This window comes from Neophocaena asiaeorientalis, unplaced genomic scaffold (genome assembly GCF_003031525.2).
Source record: "Neophocaena asiaeorientalis asiaeorientalis breed wild unplaced genomic scaffold, Neophocaena_asiaeorientalis_V1.1 scaffold251, whole genome shotgun sequence".
In the NCBI taxonomy this organism is placed as follows: Eukaryota; Metazoa; Chordata; class Mammalia; order Artiodactyla; family Phocoenidae; genus Neophocaena; species Neophocaena asiaeorientalis.
In genome coordinates this window covers 11,156,974-11,169,748 of record NW_020173377.1, presented here as the reverse complement: position 1 = coordinate 11,169,748, position 12,775 = coordinate 11,156,974, and positions in this window count along the sequence as shown.

The following is a 12,775-nucleotide window of genomic DNA, read 5'->3' as shown; positions in this document are numbered from 1 at the left end:
TAGTGAAATAGATCTGAAGGGATAATTGGCAAGGATTAAAGAAAAAAAAAGTTCTGCTTTCCTTCTGCAGCTTAATTTTAACAACAAAAACCCATCTCACCAATGTGTGACTGAAATTACAATTTTTATATTTTAGGATAAATCACTTGTACAGTTCGCATGCATTTTTTCTAATCTTAGTTTAATTTTAACCAACAACAAAATGCCCCAACAGAAGGTCTTTCAGTGATTTTCCAATTCTTCTGAGAATTGTTCAGATTCTCTCTTTGAATATTTAATAACTCTGATAAGGGTAGGGTAACTGTTTAGGCTACTTATATTAAAAGATAGAACTGAGTCATAACCAATAGCTCATATACTTGAGGGTTTATTTTGGGATTTCAGGAGATGAGGATGATAAGATAAAATGATGAAACTGGGATTATGAATATGCTACTAGGGTGTGCTAGTAATTTTCTGTTTGATCCTTTTTCCATCCCCAGACCAATTTTCCACCATTCTGGCCCTGCTCTGTGCCCCAGAGGCTGACCTCTATGGGTAGCATCACTAGGTTCCTGCAGTCAGGCTTCCAGGTGGGTTTGGCCAATAGAAGGCACTGGAAGGAGATCAAAGAGGGAGGAAAGAAAGTGGAGGAGGGGAGCATTGCTTCTTTATTCTCTCCCCGGTCTGGGCTGCATTTTCTGGCAGTGGCTGAATCCCTCCAGGGCTATTGCGCCTGTCAGACAGCCCCTCCTCTTTGGCTCTAGCTCTCTCTTTGGACTCCAGGAATGAATGCTATTTCTTCTCTTTGCTCCTTTGGACCTAGCAGTGATAACAGCTTCCCATTGCTGTTAGTTTCTGGGTGACAGGAACCCCATGTCACCCTTAACTCTGCCCACTCTCTGAAAGTAACCCCTTCATTAAAGTCCTGAACCATCAGAGTTGGACTCTGTTTCCAGCCAGAACTAAGAATTCAAACCATAGACTTGTAAAACCAGCAGTCTCCCTCCTTTGCATGTGAGCAGTTATCACAAAGGTTATTCATTTTCCAGAGCAATTCCTTCACACCAAGCACTGCATGTAAGCTCTTAGGTTTCTCAGGCAGAAGTGACACCTTTTAAACTGGTCAGTTCAAGAGAACATGTGAGGGCGCTCTTGAAAAACAGCTGGCAGAATGGAGGGGCTGACACTTAACAATTCTCTAGGCAGGAGTCTGCTACATGAGAAAAATAAAATGTTTACAAAGAGATGCCACCTCCTCCTATTTCTCCCTGGGTTTCCTCTCCCTGAGAGCTTTGGAATCAAAGTCAGCACTGTATTTTCACACTGAATACCCAGAAGTTGTATCACTGCCTGGGGAAGTTGTCCTGCGTGTCACTTCACTTTGCTATTTTCTCAGACCTGAGGATCTGCTTACCACTAGCCAAGGCACACAGAAAGAAAAGCCAACCATCTTGTATTACTAGCCACCTGCCTGTGACCTTTCCTTCTTTCTCTCTTTCACAGGGTACGTCTGCACTAGGCAAAAGATGAACAGGATGAGAAATTCTGCTTTGCTCAGCCTCGCTTGTCTCTTTAACACAGCTGACCAGATTAGCACTTTTCCAATGGCAAGGACTGGCATATGCTTATACCATAATCTGCTCTGAGCGACTGGATTTGAGGTTAGATGTTAATTGAAATCACCTGGGAGTCTCTAAACACTCTACCTTGCTTTCACTTGGCACGACTACCCTGGAGGTTACTGTATTTCTGAATATTGAGGCATTCTTCTGATCAATCAAGAGCTGATTGATAAGAATCCATGGGGCTTATGTCAACAAGCCACTCCAACAAAGACTCCAAATGTCTCCCTCTGCAACCAGCAGGCATTCAGAGCTGACAGAAAGAGTTGCTAAGATAAAGACAGGCAGATACACTACAGTCTGCAGAAAAGATGCTCTGCTACACTTCAGCGAAAGCTGGCCGAAGAGCGAGATAGCTCTCATGTCCCACCCCAGGGGGGAGGCCTCTCTCTTCAGCCTGAAGGAAACACTGAGAAGCAGTGGGATTAACAAAACTTGGTTCTCACTGTAGTGTATCCATTTCTAACACATGTTACCCTTAAGTGTTCATTTCAAAGGATATTTTATTGGCAAACTCTATAAGCAGCTAGGTGGACATACATGAAATGTTAATAGTGGTATCTCTAGGTAGTAGAAGTATGAGTAACTTTTATTTCCTTCTGTGTATTTGTGAAATTTTCCAAATTTTCTACAAACACCTCTGACTTATGCAAATCAGGGAAAAATTATTAAACAAAAACCCTATAAGCATTCTGGAATTTCAGCTTTCTGTAAGAACCAAGTTTATGTAATTCTTGAAACTCAAAATCCAAGTTACATTTCTTAGCTTTTGTGTATTTTAAGATTTTCAATACTACTTTTTATGAACTATGTTTTCAATTTAAGAAACTACTCTAAATGTAAAAAACAAGAATGATGAACTGGGTTTAATGTGTAAATTTTTTCTGGGACACATCACAACCTTAACTAAGATAATTTAGACTCTTCGAGGTCAAAATTCACTATTTTCATACTCTGAAGCACTCCTAATACAGACGAAAAATGGAACTGTTTCTTTTTGTAAGAATACCACGCAATATCATATGCATGATATCATATACAATGATATGGCTAAGAGACTACAGATAAAACACAGACTGGTGTTTCTTGCACCACAAATGTTAGCCAGTAAAAACTTTCCAGTCTATAGCTGATTAACACTTGACACCAGCTCTCTGGAAAAGAAAGCTAATCGTTGCTGGCAGGCAGCTAAAGCAACAGACACACTCAGAAACCTGCCTACTACGACATCATCACTGCTGTTTACTATGACAACTGATTTTTCAATTCAGTGCCATTTACAGTTCTAAACAGAAAGCTGGAATATGTACTAGCTTTCTAGGAGCTACCTTTCTCATTATCTATAATAGCTAAACATGTATTATTCACTGTCTTCTGTTGAAATAAATTAACAAGGAATCTTAGAAACCATAAACATCTTTACTAGCTTCAGGAAGCTAGTAAATATGAACAAGTGACTCCATTTAAACTGTCCTAATGTAATGGCAAATGGTCTCTTTTCCAACTTCGATTTATAGTTATAACTACCAGAACAATAAAAATCAACAGGGTGAGGAGTACAGGGAGCAGAGACTAGAGTCTTAAATATCTCCTCTTAAGAGCAGCTAAGAGGAGATATTTAATCTCCTTTTGTGTTCAGTACTTTAAAACTTAAGGATAAAAAAGTGAATAAAATACAAAGCAATGAAAAGTATGCATTTTTCAATACAGAACTGTGTTAGCACTCTTCACAATTAAGTTCAAGGATCCTAAAGGTTCAAAATGTCTGCAAAAATGAGACCTTAATACAAATTAGAAATGCAAGAGACCATGAGAAAATTAGATTTTTGACTACTGTTGTTAACAGAACATGTTTAAAAGCTGTAGAAATCAGTGTCTGAAACAAATTAGAAAAAGAGAGATAATTTAAAAACTAGTGTTAAATGCTAAAATGAGGTTCTAAAGCTACAGAAAAGTCTTGTGACATCTCTATGGCCAAACCACCATATTGCCATTATGATCATGTTGATGGTTCAGATGACAATGAAACTTTAAAACTGAGGCGGAAAAAGGCCTAACGTACAACCCTATTGTTAACAGAACACTGTCTGGAGACTTAATTAAACAAAAGCGTCAAGTGCTCCTCTCAAAATCTCTTGTAGTGATGGACCTGAAGAGCAGAAAACAGGGCAGACCATTTAAAAGAAGAGTCCAGGGGTTGGGAGGACAAGTGACTACACCAAAGGTGGTAATTACATCCTGGGGAAGTAAAAAAGGCCAGACTAAAGGGCTCCAAGAGGTACTTCAAAACCAGCTAATCATGGGAAGACGAGGTGGGGTAAATCAGCGGCTTCTCAACTGGTTATCTGTGGGGAAATAAAAAGACGCTGGGACTCCAAAGCAAGAGTAAACAAAAGCGGCTGCAAATGACCAAGGAAACCATTAGATACCTCCATTACACACCAATGTGCCCACAGTAAGAGGTTAATCGCAGGTTCACGCATCTCTAATTCAGCGTGGGACCTTGAGTAACCGGATAAGGGGCTTCTGCAATTGGTAGACCACCATTCTAGAACTGCCCTCAGCAAAGGCACGGGTAGTCAAAGTACCCAGGGGTTCTCCTGCCAACAGTCATATGCTGTAAGGATAACTGCTTACCTTTTCTAAACCATATTCTCAGCTAAAAAACAGGGGAAAATATGCTCTTCTCTGACTTCAAAAGATGAGAGTATAAAACAGGAAAATACGTGAAAACGCTCTGAATAAAATCACATTGTATTTGCACATTTTACTGATTGAAGCATGGTTTAACTTATACTCTAAAGGCTATATAAACATAGATTGTCCCTTCAGCTTATAAGCTGGAAGGTCTAAAATGTTTATCTTAAGGTATTAGCAAGAATACAATGAAAGCAGCTAGACACTTCAAGAGACAGAAACAAACGCAGGGCAGTTTGGGACATTTAGTGCAGAGGCCAATAACAGTATTTATCTCACTGTGTCCTGAAGTGATCACTGTGCATTGGGTAAAAATGTTCTTCACAGGGACTCTGTTACCAAAAAATGGTTAAATTACAGTCCATGTGCTTTTCTTCTAAAATATCAGGGAAATGCATACTGTTTTATAAAAGATTACCACATAAGAAATGGATAAATATGTTACTGCACTTACAGTGGTAAGATTAGCTGAAATGGAAATAGGTGGTGTGGAGCCACAAGATTTTGTCTCAAACTGGGGTTTAAGAGGCATGTAGGATTGGGAGGGAAAGAAGTGTTGCAAGTGTTAAATATGATAGATAATGCACAAAGTAACGCACACACAGAGGCCCACAAATGTTTAGACCATGGACGTCCGTGGTTTTACCAGCCCTGTGTCCACTCCCCCCCTGCTGAGAAATGATAATTGCCCCAAAAGGTACTTTCTTGGTGAGGCAGGAACCACGGCACCTGCCAGCACGCAGTCTGAGCCTGAGAGAGACACACTCAGTAGAGAGAGGGGTTAAAAACAACTGGAGAAGTTATGAAGTCCGGCACGCCGAGGACACTCTCCACCGAGTCCTGCTACGTGGATCCCTGAAGCTGCTCTGGATCTGATCCATTCTGAGGTCTGGTTCTTCAGCTCTATTGTCAATGCTGAGAGCTACACCACATCCTTCCAGCAACCTCCTTTTTCACTTAAAGTGGCCAGATTTAGCTTCTGTTGCTTACAACCGAAGACCTTTAGCTGATTAGTCATTATTTTGAGTATAGAAGATGCAATTTTCTCAGAGGTTTGGGAGATAAAATGTAATTTGATTGGCAAGTAATTTAGACTTAATTTTATGGTAAAACAAAGGCATGCATCATGGAGTAGAATACAAAATTCATGTCGAATTTTAAGATAATGGATTGTTCTTTTGAGATTGTTAAAGATCTGCTTCCTCCCACTTCTCACTCTCTCCCCCTGCCCCATGCAAGTGTCTTTAGCAAGGGGTTTAAGAAGCACTGGTATAGAGATTAACTTTCCTTAACTTTTAGAATTTGATCTCAGGCCAGGCAAGACCTGTGGAAGAACTGCCCTGCCCTAACTGTAAGCAAAAAAATGATCACTGTTTTAAGCCACAAAATTTTGGAGAGGGTCATTATTACTCAGCAATAGATAACTGATAGATGTGTTTCATGAATTATCATAATATGTCTACATTCTTTTATTCCATGCATTTCCTAAAGTTTCCTAGGAAGGAACTCAACACTCCAGTGTTTCCAAATAACTGTCACAGGCAGATGTGGTTACACTTCTCATTCTTTACAGCCAGGTCAATGCTTCTAATTCCACAGAAACAATGAAATGTACCTCAGTCAGAACACAGAGTTTAGGCAGGAGGTAGAACATACTCCAAAGCCCAGCTAACTTAGGTGAAAATAAAGTGAAAATTTTCTCTAGTTATCATAGTTATACCACAAGGATGCAGGTACAAACAGGGTTGAGCTGGAATTGAAGGTAACTGGCTAAGAGAAGAAAAATGAAGCAAAATTGCTATGTCTAAAAACTTAGTTTAAAAACTAGAGAACTCAAAACAGATTCTCCCTTTAACAGTTTCTCTGCCTGGAACCGCCTTCCATATAAACTTGAAAAATGAGAAAAACCCTCTTTTAAAAGCTCACCACATACTATCTAGAGAAAATGCTTGCTTTAGGTTACCATCCATTCAACAACTATTTACGGAGCACCAACTCTATGCCTGTGAGCCCCTGAGCACTCCTTTTTCTTCTTCTTCTTTTTTTTTGATAGTGATACCAGGGTAAAGGGAGCATGACTGGGTGAAACTAGACCACACACCTGTCTTGGTCAAGGTAACTGGTCTGGTTAGAGGGTTTAGGCTGATGAATGCAGCAAACAAGGCTCTGCCCTCATGCAAACCTATATCTAGAAGGGGGAAATATTAGTAGCTAATATTATCATTATCAGCACTACTATCACTATCATTACTGTTATTATTATGCCCCCACCCCTGCCACCACTTCTTCCTCCTTGGATACTGCTAAGTATCTGGCACTCTGCTAAGCACTTATCATTTAATCTTCACAGCAGCTTAGCATGGTATTATCCACATTTTACAGATGAGGAGACTGAGTTCTAACTGGACAAGAGCAACACAGGAAGTGCTGGAGCTCATGCTTTTAACCACTAGCCTAGACTCCCTCCATACATATGAATTCCTTACAGTTTTATAAGAATTTCAACAGGGGGAAAAGAATCCTTCACAACAAGAAATGAGGCACAACATACTCTCTTTATCAATGCCTATGCGTCTGTGTTTTCAGTGAGTTTCTTCTAAAACCTGATATTTATTTAGTCCTGTATGGAATTTTTTCTTTCCTGTTGGAAGAGTCTGGAAAATATTCTTGCTTATTAGTAATATAGAAAACATTTTTAAAGGCATTTGAGAAAGCATATTTCACTTCTCATTCAATACAACACAGACCATGAGGGAAATTGGTCATCTCGGGGAATGAGGCCTCATTTAGCCACATATAGGAGATGTTTTCCATTAGTATGTTTATTCTTTAATAACTTTATCATTTTTTTCCTCATTATAAAAGCAGCATATGCTACCTAAAACAAACAAACAAAAGCATAAAGAGAAAAGATCATCCACAATATTATTACCTAGAGGTAACAAGCTCCTATTAGTATTTGGTGTACGTCCTTCCAGATACTTGCTTTTAGGTTTCTATACACAGGGCTTTTATCCACCTTAAAAATCACACATTAAACATATTCTCATGCTATCCTCTGTTCTCCTAAACATCATTCCCATGTCAATAAATATCAACTTGCATCATCCTGTTTAAAGATTGCACAGTATTTTATTTCACTGTATCGATAGGCTCTAATTGACTTAATCAACCCTTTATTAATAGGCATTCAGATTACTTTCTGTGTTTTGCTATTACAAAAACCAGGGTAGTGAGGAGTCTGGCACACACATCTATGCACCCTTGACTGACTGGTTCTTTAAGATAAATTCCTAGATGTTGGCTTCGCATTTTATTTCATGATTTTGTTGGATTCATATTGCCCCAAGTGTCATCCAGAAAATATGTACCAAATTTACCTTTTTCGAAAGAAGGAAACCCTTAAATGTTAAGCGTAATAACATACTTTACATTTCTAACATTTAGATTAAATGGCCAAGAACTTTAAAACTGCAATTTATCACTAAGTATCTAAAATATCAATTCAGGCCTCTGATATTGCATTAGGTTTACATTTGGAGGAGGGAAATTCTAAAACACCCAATTAGTGGGTTTTATTTCCAGCATAATGTGGTTTTGAAAAGTTAAACTCCAAAAAGAACATATTTGCTGCAAAACAAGCAATTAGTAGAGAATTCTAAAAGGCAGGAAGAGAAGTAAAAAATAATCAATTATAGCAACCACTAGGTCACCAAATCTGCATCCTATACAATGGCCAAGAGAAAAGGGTCAAGAGAGAGAAAAGGTGAAAAGAAGAAGCGACTCTCAGAGCTTCAGTGACGGCCGGATGAAATTACACACAGACATATACATCTACATGCTCTGTACACACCAATCCTGGAGCTAATCTCCAGGGGTTAGAACACAAGAGGAATCTTTGTGTGCTTTATTTGAGCAAACATCATGCAGAGGAGGGTGGAGGAGGCTGCATACAGGTTAAGAGCGGCTCCTTAGCAGCTTGAGGCCTAGTATCAATTACTTCCCTTCCAGGGCACAGGGAGGGTAACAGGAACTTGACGCGTAAGACAGCTCCAAAGGCACTGATTCCCTTCAAAACCATCACACAGGACAGGGCTCACCCATCAAGCTCTACAGAAAACTGGGCAAAGTGAGAACATTTTTAGCAATAAATAATTTACTGGTGAGTACAACGTGTGCTAAGAAGGGAAGGCCACACACCAAAACTAGTAACAACTAACTGTACTGGAGTCTCATGCTAATGGGGACGATGGGGGCATTAGATAAAGTCTGCATACCAAAAGCACTGAATACTTGAGATGGCAAATGGCTGCGGGGAGTGCTGCTTGGTGACTTCATAAACCTATAGGACTTCCGGGGTCAGCAAACTATGGCCCATGCATGGGTCAAATCCAGCCTCAGCCTGTACACACCATGAGCTGCTGCCTGTACACAACATTTTTAAATGGTTGAAAAAAATTTTTAATATTTCATGGCATATAAAAATTATATGAAATTCAAGCATCAGTGTCCACAAAGTTTTACTGGAATGCAGCCATGCCAACTCACTTTTGTCTATGGCTGCTTTCTCCATGCACTGACAGAGGTGGAAGGTGTGACGGGGACCTGGGTGGCCAGTGAAGTTGAAAACATTTACTACCTCATCCTTTACAGAAAGTTTGCTGATCTCTGTTCTAGGCCATAAAAATCAAGTCGTTTTTGAATGGTTCACAGCTCTCAACCTTGGTACATGCTTATTAGTTTGGCTCTGACATACCCAGGATTTAGACGTAGCCTGCCAGCCTAACAGAGAATGCAACCCCATTGTTAAGAACAGTAGACAGGTCTAATAGGACCTATAGATGCTGGGGTACCTACCCATGATAACCAGAAAGATGTGAAAGGCTTTTCTGAATTGAAAGCAGGATGGTCCCAGAAGGTTTATGTGGGAATGAGTATGATTAAAGGTTTTCCCTTTGAAAGAACGTATGAGCTATCTCCTTCTACAGACGAGAATAAAACCATCCTCAAAAGGGCTACCACCGGGCTTCCCTGGTGGCGCAGTGGTTGGGAGTCCGCCTGCCGATGCAGGGGACGCGGGTTCGTGCCCCGGTCCGCGAGGATCCCACGTGCCGCGGAGCGGCTGGGCCCGTGGGCCGTGGCCGCTGGGCCTGCGCGTCCGGAGCCTGTGCTCCGCAGCGGGAGAGGCCGCAGCAGTGAGAGGCCCGCGTACCGCAAAAAAAAAAAAAAAAAAAAAAAAAAAGGGCTACCACCTTTGAGCACTTACTAGGGGCCTATGACTGAGCAAAGCCTTTTGCGTTTCTTATCTCATTTAATGGTCATCTTTTCTAGACTCTGAGAGGCTGGCTGGCTGGCTCAGGAAATGGGAATCAAATCCAGGTTCGAGTCTGAAGCCTGTGTTCCTAACCACTCTCCAACTTGAAAGCAAAGGGCAAGAATGCTCACCAGGAATAAATGAGAGGGAAAGGGAAAGACCACAGGAATACCGGAAGCAAGTTTATTTTTATGGCCATGAGCATTTTATTCATCTCTCTCTTCACTCATAATATCCTCTCTTCCTTCAATGTTTAAAGAAAGGAAAATACAATTCACTTCTTCCAGAATCTTTGCTGGAGAGCAGTAGAGAGTGGAACTGAATGAACCATTCACTCCAAGAACTGGTTGTCAAGCTCAAGCCTCTGCCTATCGACCATCAATGTATTCGGTCTAAATTTTTAAGTATAATTGAGAAACAGCCACAATGCACCTAGGGCCAGCATGTCAAGCCCTTTATGTGTATGCATGGCTTATCAACTGACAGACAACAGTTTGCTGTGGGAACAAAATGGCAGTGCTTTTGCACCCTTAAAACCACATGACAAGGTTAAGACAACTTTAAAAGGCAAGTACTGAGCACAAAGATATACTTTTTCTTATTTTTTTTCTCTTAAGAATTATTCTAACTCCCATTTTATTTAATAAAAACATGTATCTCTTATTATGGGGGCCCAGGACCTCTCCTATAAAACTATAGACCCCTCCCCAGAAAAATACACATACACAAAAAAGATTAGGTCACAACCACAGGGGGTGCAGGAATCTCCTGAAGCCCACTCATGACTCCTTGAGGTCCACAGACTGCCAAAATAATCCTAGCTCTAAAAGCATATTACGAAATGCCTGTTTTACAGGACCAGGGTAAAGACCATAGAGCTAGCTCTCATCATCTTTTATAGTGTCAGAGGCTAATATTAAATAAATACTCAAAGAAACTTCCTGAACTAGACTCTCATACTCTCAAAGAACAAACCTAATGACTTGAGTAAATCACCAAACCTAAAGTCATACATGTGCAAAGTCCAAATCAGTTTTCTTATAGTTTAAAATCTGCTACTTCTTTCTGCTCAGAGATTTCCCTAGGAAAGGAAGAAATGTTAGTATGGCATAGAGCTTGAGTCTCTTCTACTTTAACATTCATGAACATGTGAATATATAATAAACTGTATAAAAGAAAACCACTTGTAAGATTTATTAAAAGATGTTCTCTCACTATATATGAGATGGAGAAAAGTCAATTAAAAGAGTTCTTAAATGTTCAATACAAAAGATCTGTGTCAATGCAATTACCAGTTATGCGGCTGACAAAGCAGATTTTTTCAAGTTCAGAAAGGCTCAAATTTTGCTGTGTTTCCCACCACTTGAGTCAAGAATGTTCAGAAATGTTTATTTTCAGGTATACCTCAAACTTTAAAGTCTTTCCAATCTCTCTTGGTCTTATTACTTCAGAAAATTCCTGGCACTGCCCAACAAAATACAAAATGAACTTATAAGTGTTTCGCCAGGACTCCATCTACGAATGACGGACAGCCTGCCTCATGAAAATTTAAGTTACAGGGAGCAGTGATACTTTCCCATCAACAACATTAAAGATTATTTTAAGTCACTAGATACTGTTTCCAAATCAGTATTATGATGATACAGCCAAGTAACAAGTAACTTAAAAAGAACACCCTTTCACCACTTGACTATTACTTTTCCGCCGCGGAGCACAGGCTCCGGACGCGCAGGCCCAGCGGCCATGGCCCACGGGCCCAGCCGCCCCGCGGCACGCGGGATCCTCCCGAACCGGGGCACGAACCCGCGTCCCCTGCATCGGCAGGCGGACTCCCAACCACTGCGCCACCAGGGAAGCCCCTTGACTATTATCTTTTAAGCAACAATGATCCCCTCCAAAATGCCACTTGGGATAGACAGTCAACTGACACTTCAACTTACAATATGTAGTACTTAAGATTTAAAGTAATTCATCTTTTGGTTAGAGTGTCTTCTCTGCCTCTAAACCAAGAAAATGCACAGGATCCCAAACCCATGCACAGCCAGCATTTAAGCCAATATTTTTTCAAAACCAGGAGAGATTTCCCACGGTGGGGGAGGGCAAGTTATACCTCAAAATATTCACTGAAGGTAAATTTTTTTTTTTGCCTTTGTGCTAAAACTCAAAGGTGCTAACTCTTTAGAGAACTGCTGAAGAGCATTACTTAAGTTTAGACTTCATATATACGAATAAAATTCCATGCATACTGATTTCTCACTAGAGGTGATACACCCTTCACTGTCATCCATTTGCATACACAGCTCTTCCTCTACAACTAAGAGAAAACCGGGAGAATGAACCCAATTTGCTTAAGGAAAGTGAAACAACCAAACCCATACTCGATAAATACTTCATCCCTAATATGAAGAAGCGAGGTATCTGGGGAGCAGAAATATTGGAAAGTAACTCACAGAATATCAAACCTGGGTTGAAAACTCAGACCCGCTTCTTGCAGCTCACTGAATCGATCCCACTGGAGATCAAATCAGCCGGACTGCTGCTGCTCGTTTCCTCTCGCCCCTCACCATCGAAATGTTGCCATTTGCGAGAAACCCATCGAAGTTGAATCAAAGTGACTTTTGGGAAAAGACACCAGTATCACCGGCAGTGTGCTCCAGAAATGTGTAACTCTACACACTAGGCATCGTTTCTCATCGAGCACCTCCCTCTCCCTTCACTTGCGACTTCCCCTTAAGATGGGGGCAGTTTTTGAAAATCACAGAGAAAAATAAATAAGAGCACCCCATCCCGGTCATCGACGGGGATTCCAGCGCCCAGGGAGGACGCCCGGCAGCCGGCTCCCAGTAGCTGCGCGAACTCCGCCCGCAGCTCGCTAAATGTCTTGGGCCCCCTTTCCCAGCACCCGCCCGAGCCCCGAGGGGAAGGGGGCGGCCGCCGGGACCGGAACCGCGCCACCTGGAACCCGGGGCCTTTTTCGCTCGCCGGCCGCGCCCCGCGCAAGTGTCCGCGGGCGAGACCCGCCCAGGCCGGCGTGGGCGCCAACTTCGCAGGGACCCTCACGCCGCGCCCCCTCTGTGCCCTGGCTCCCCCGACTCCCGTGCTCAGGCGGGCAGGGCGCCCCCTCCGCCCACCCCGCCCCCCCCAGGAGAGCCAGCACACC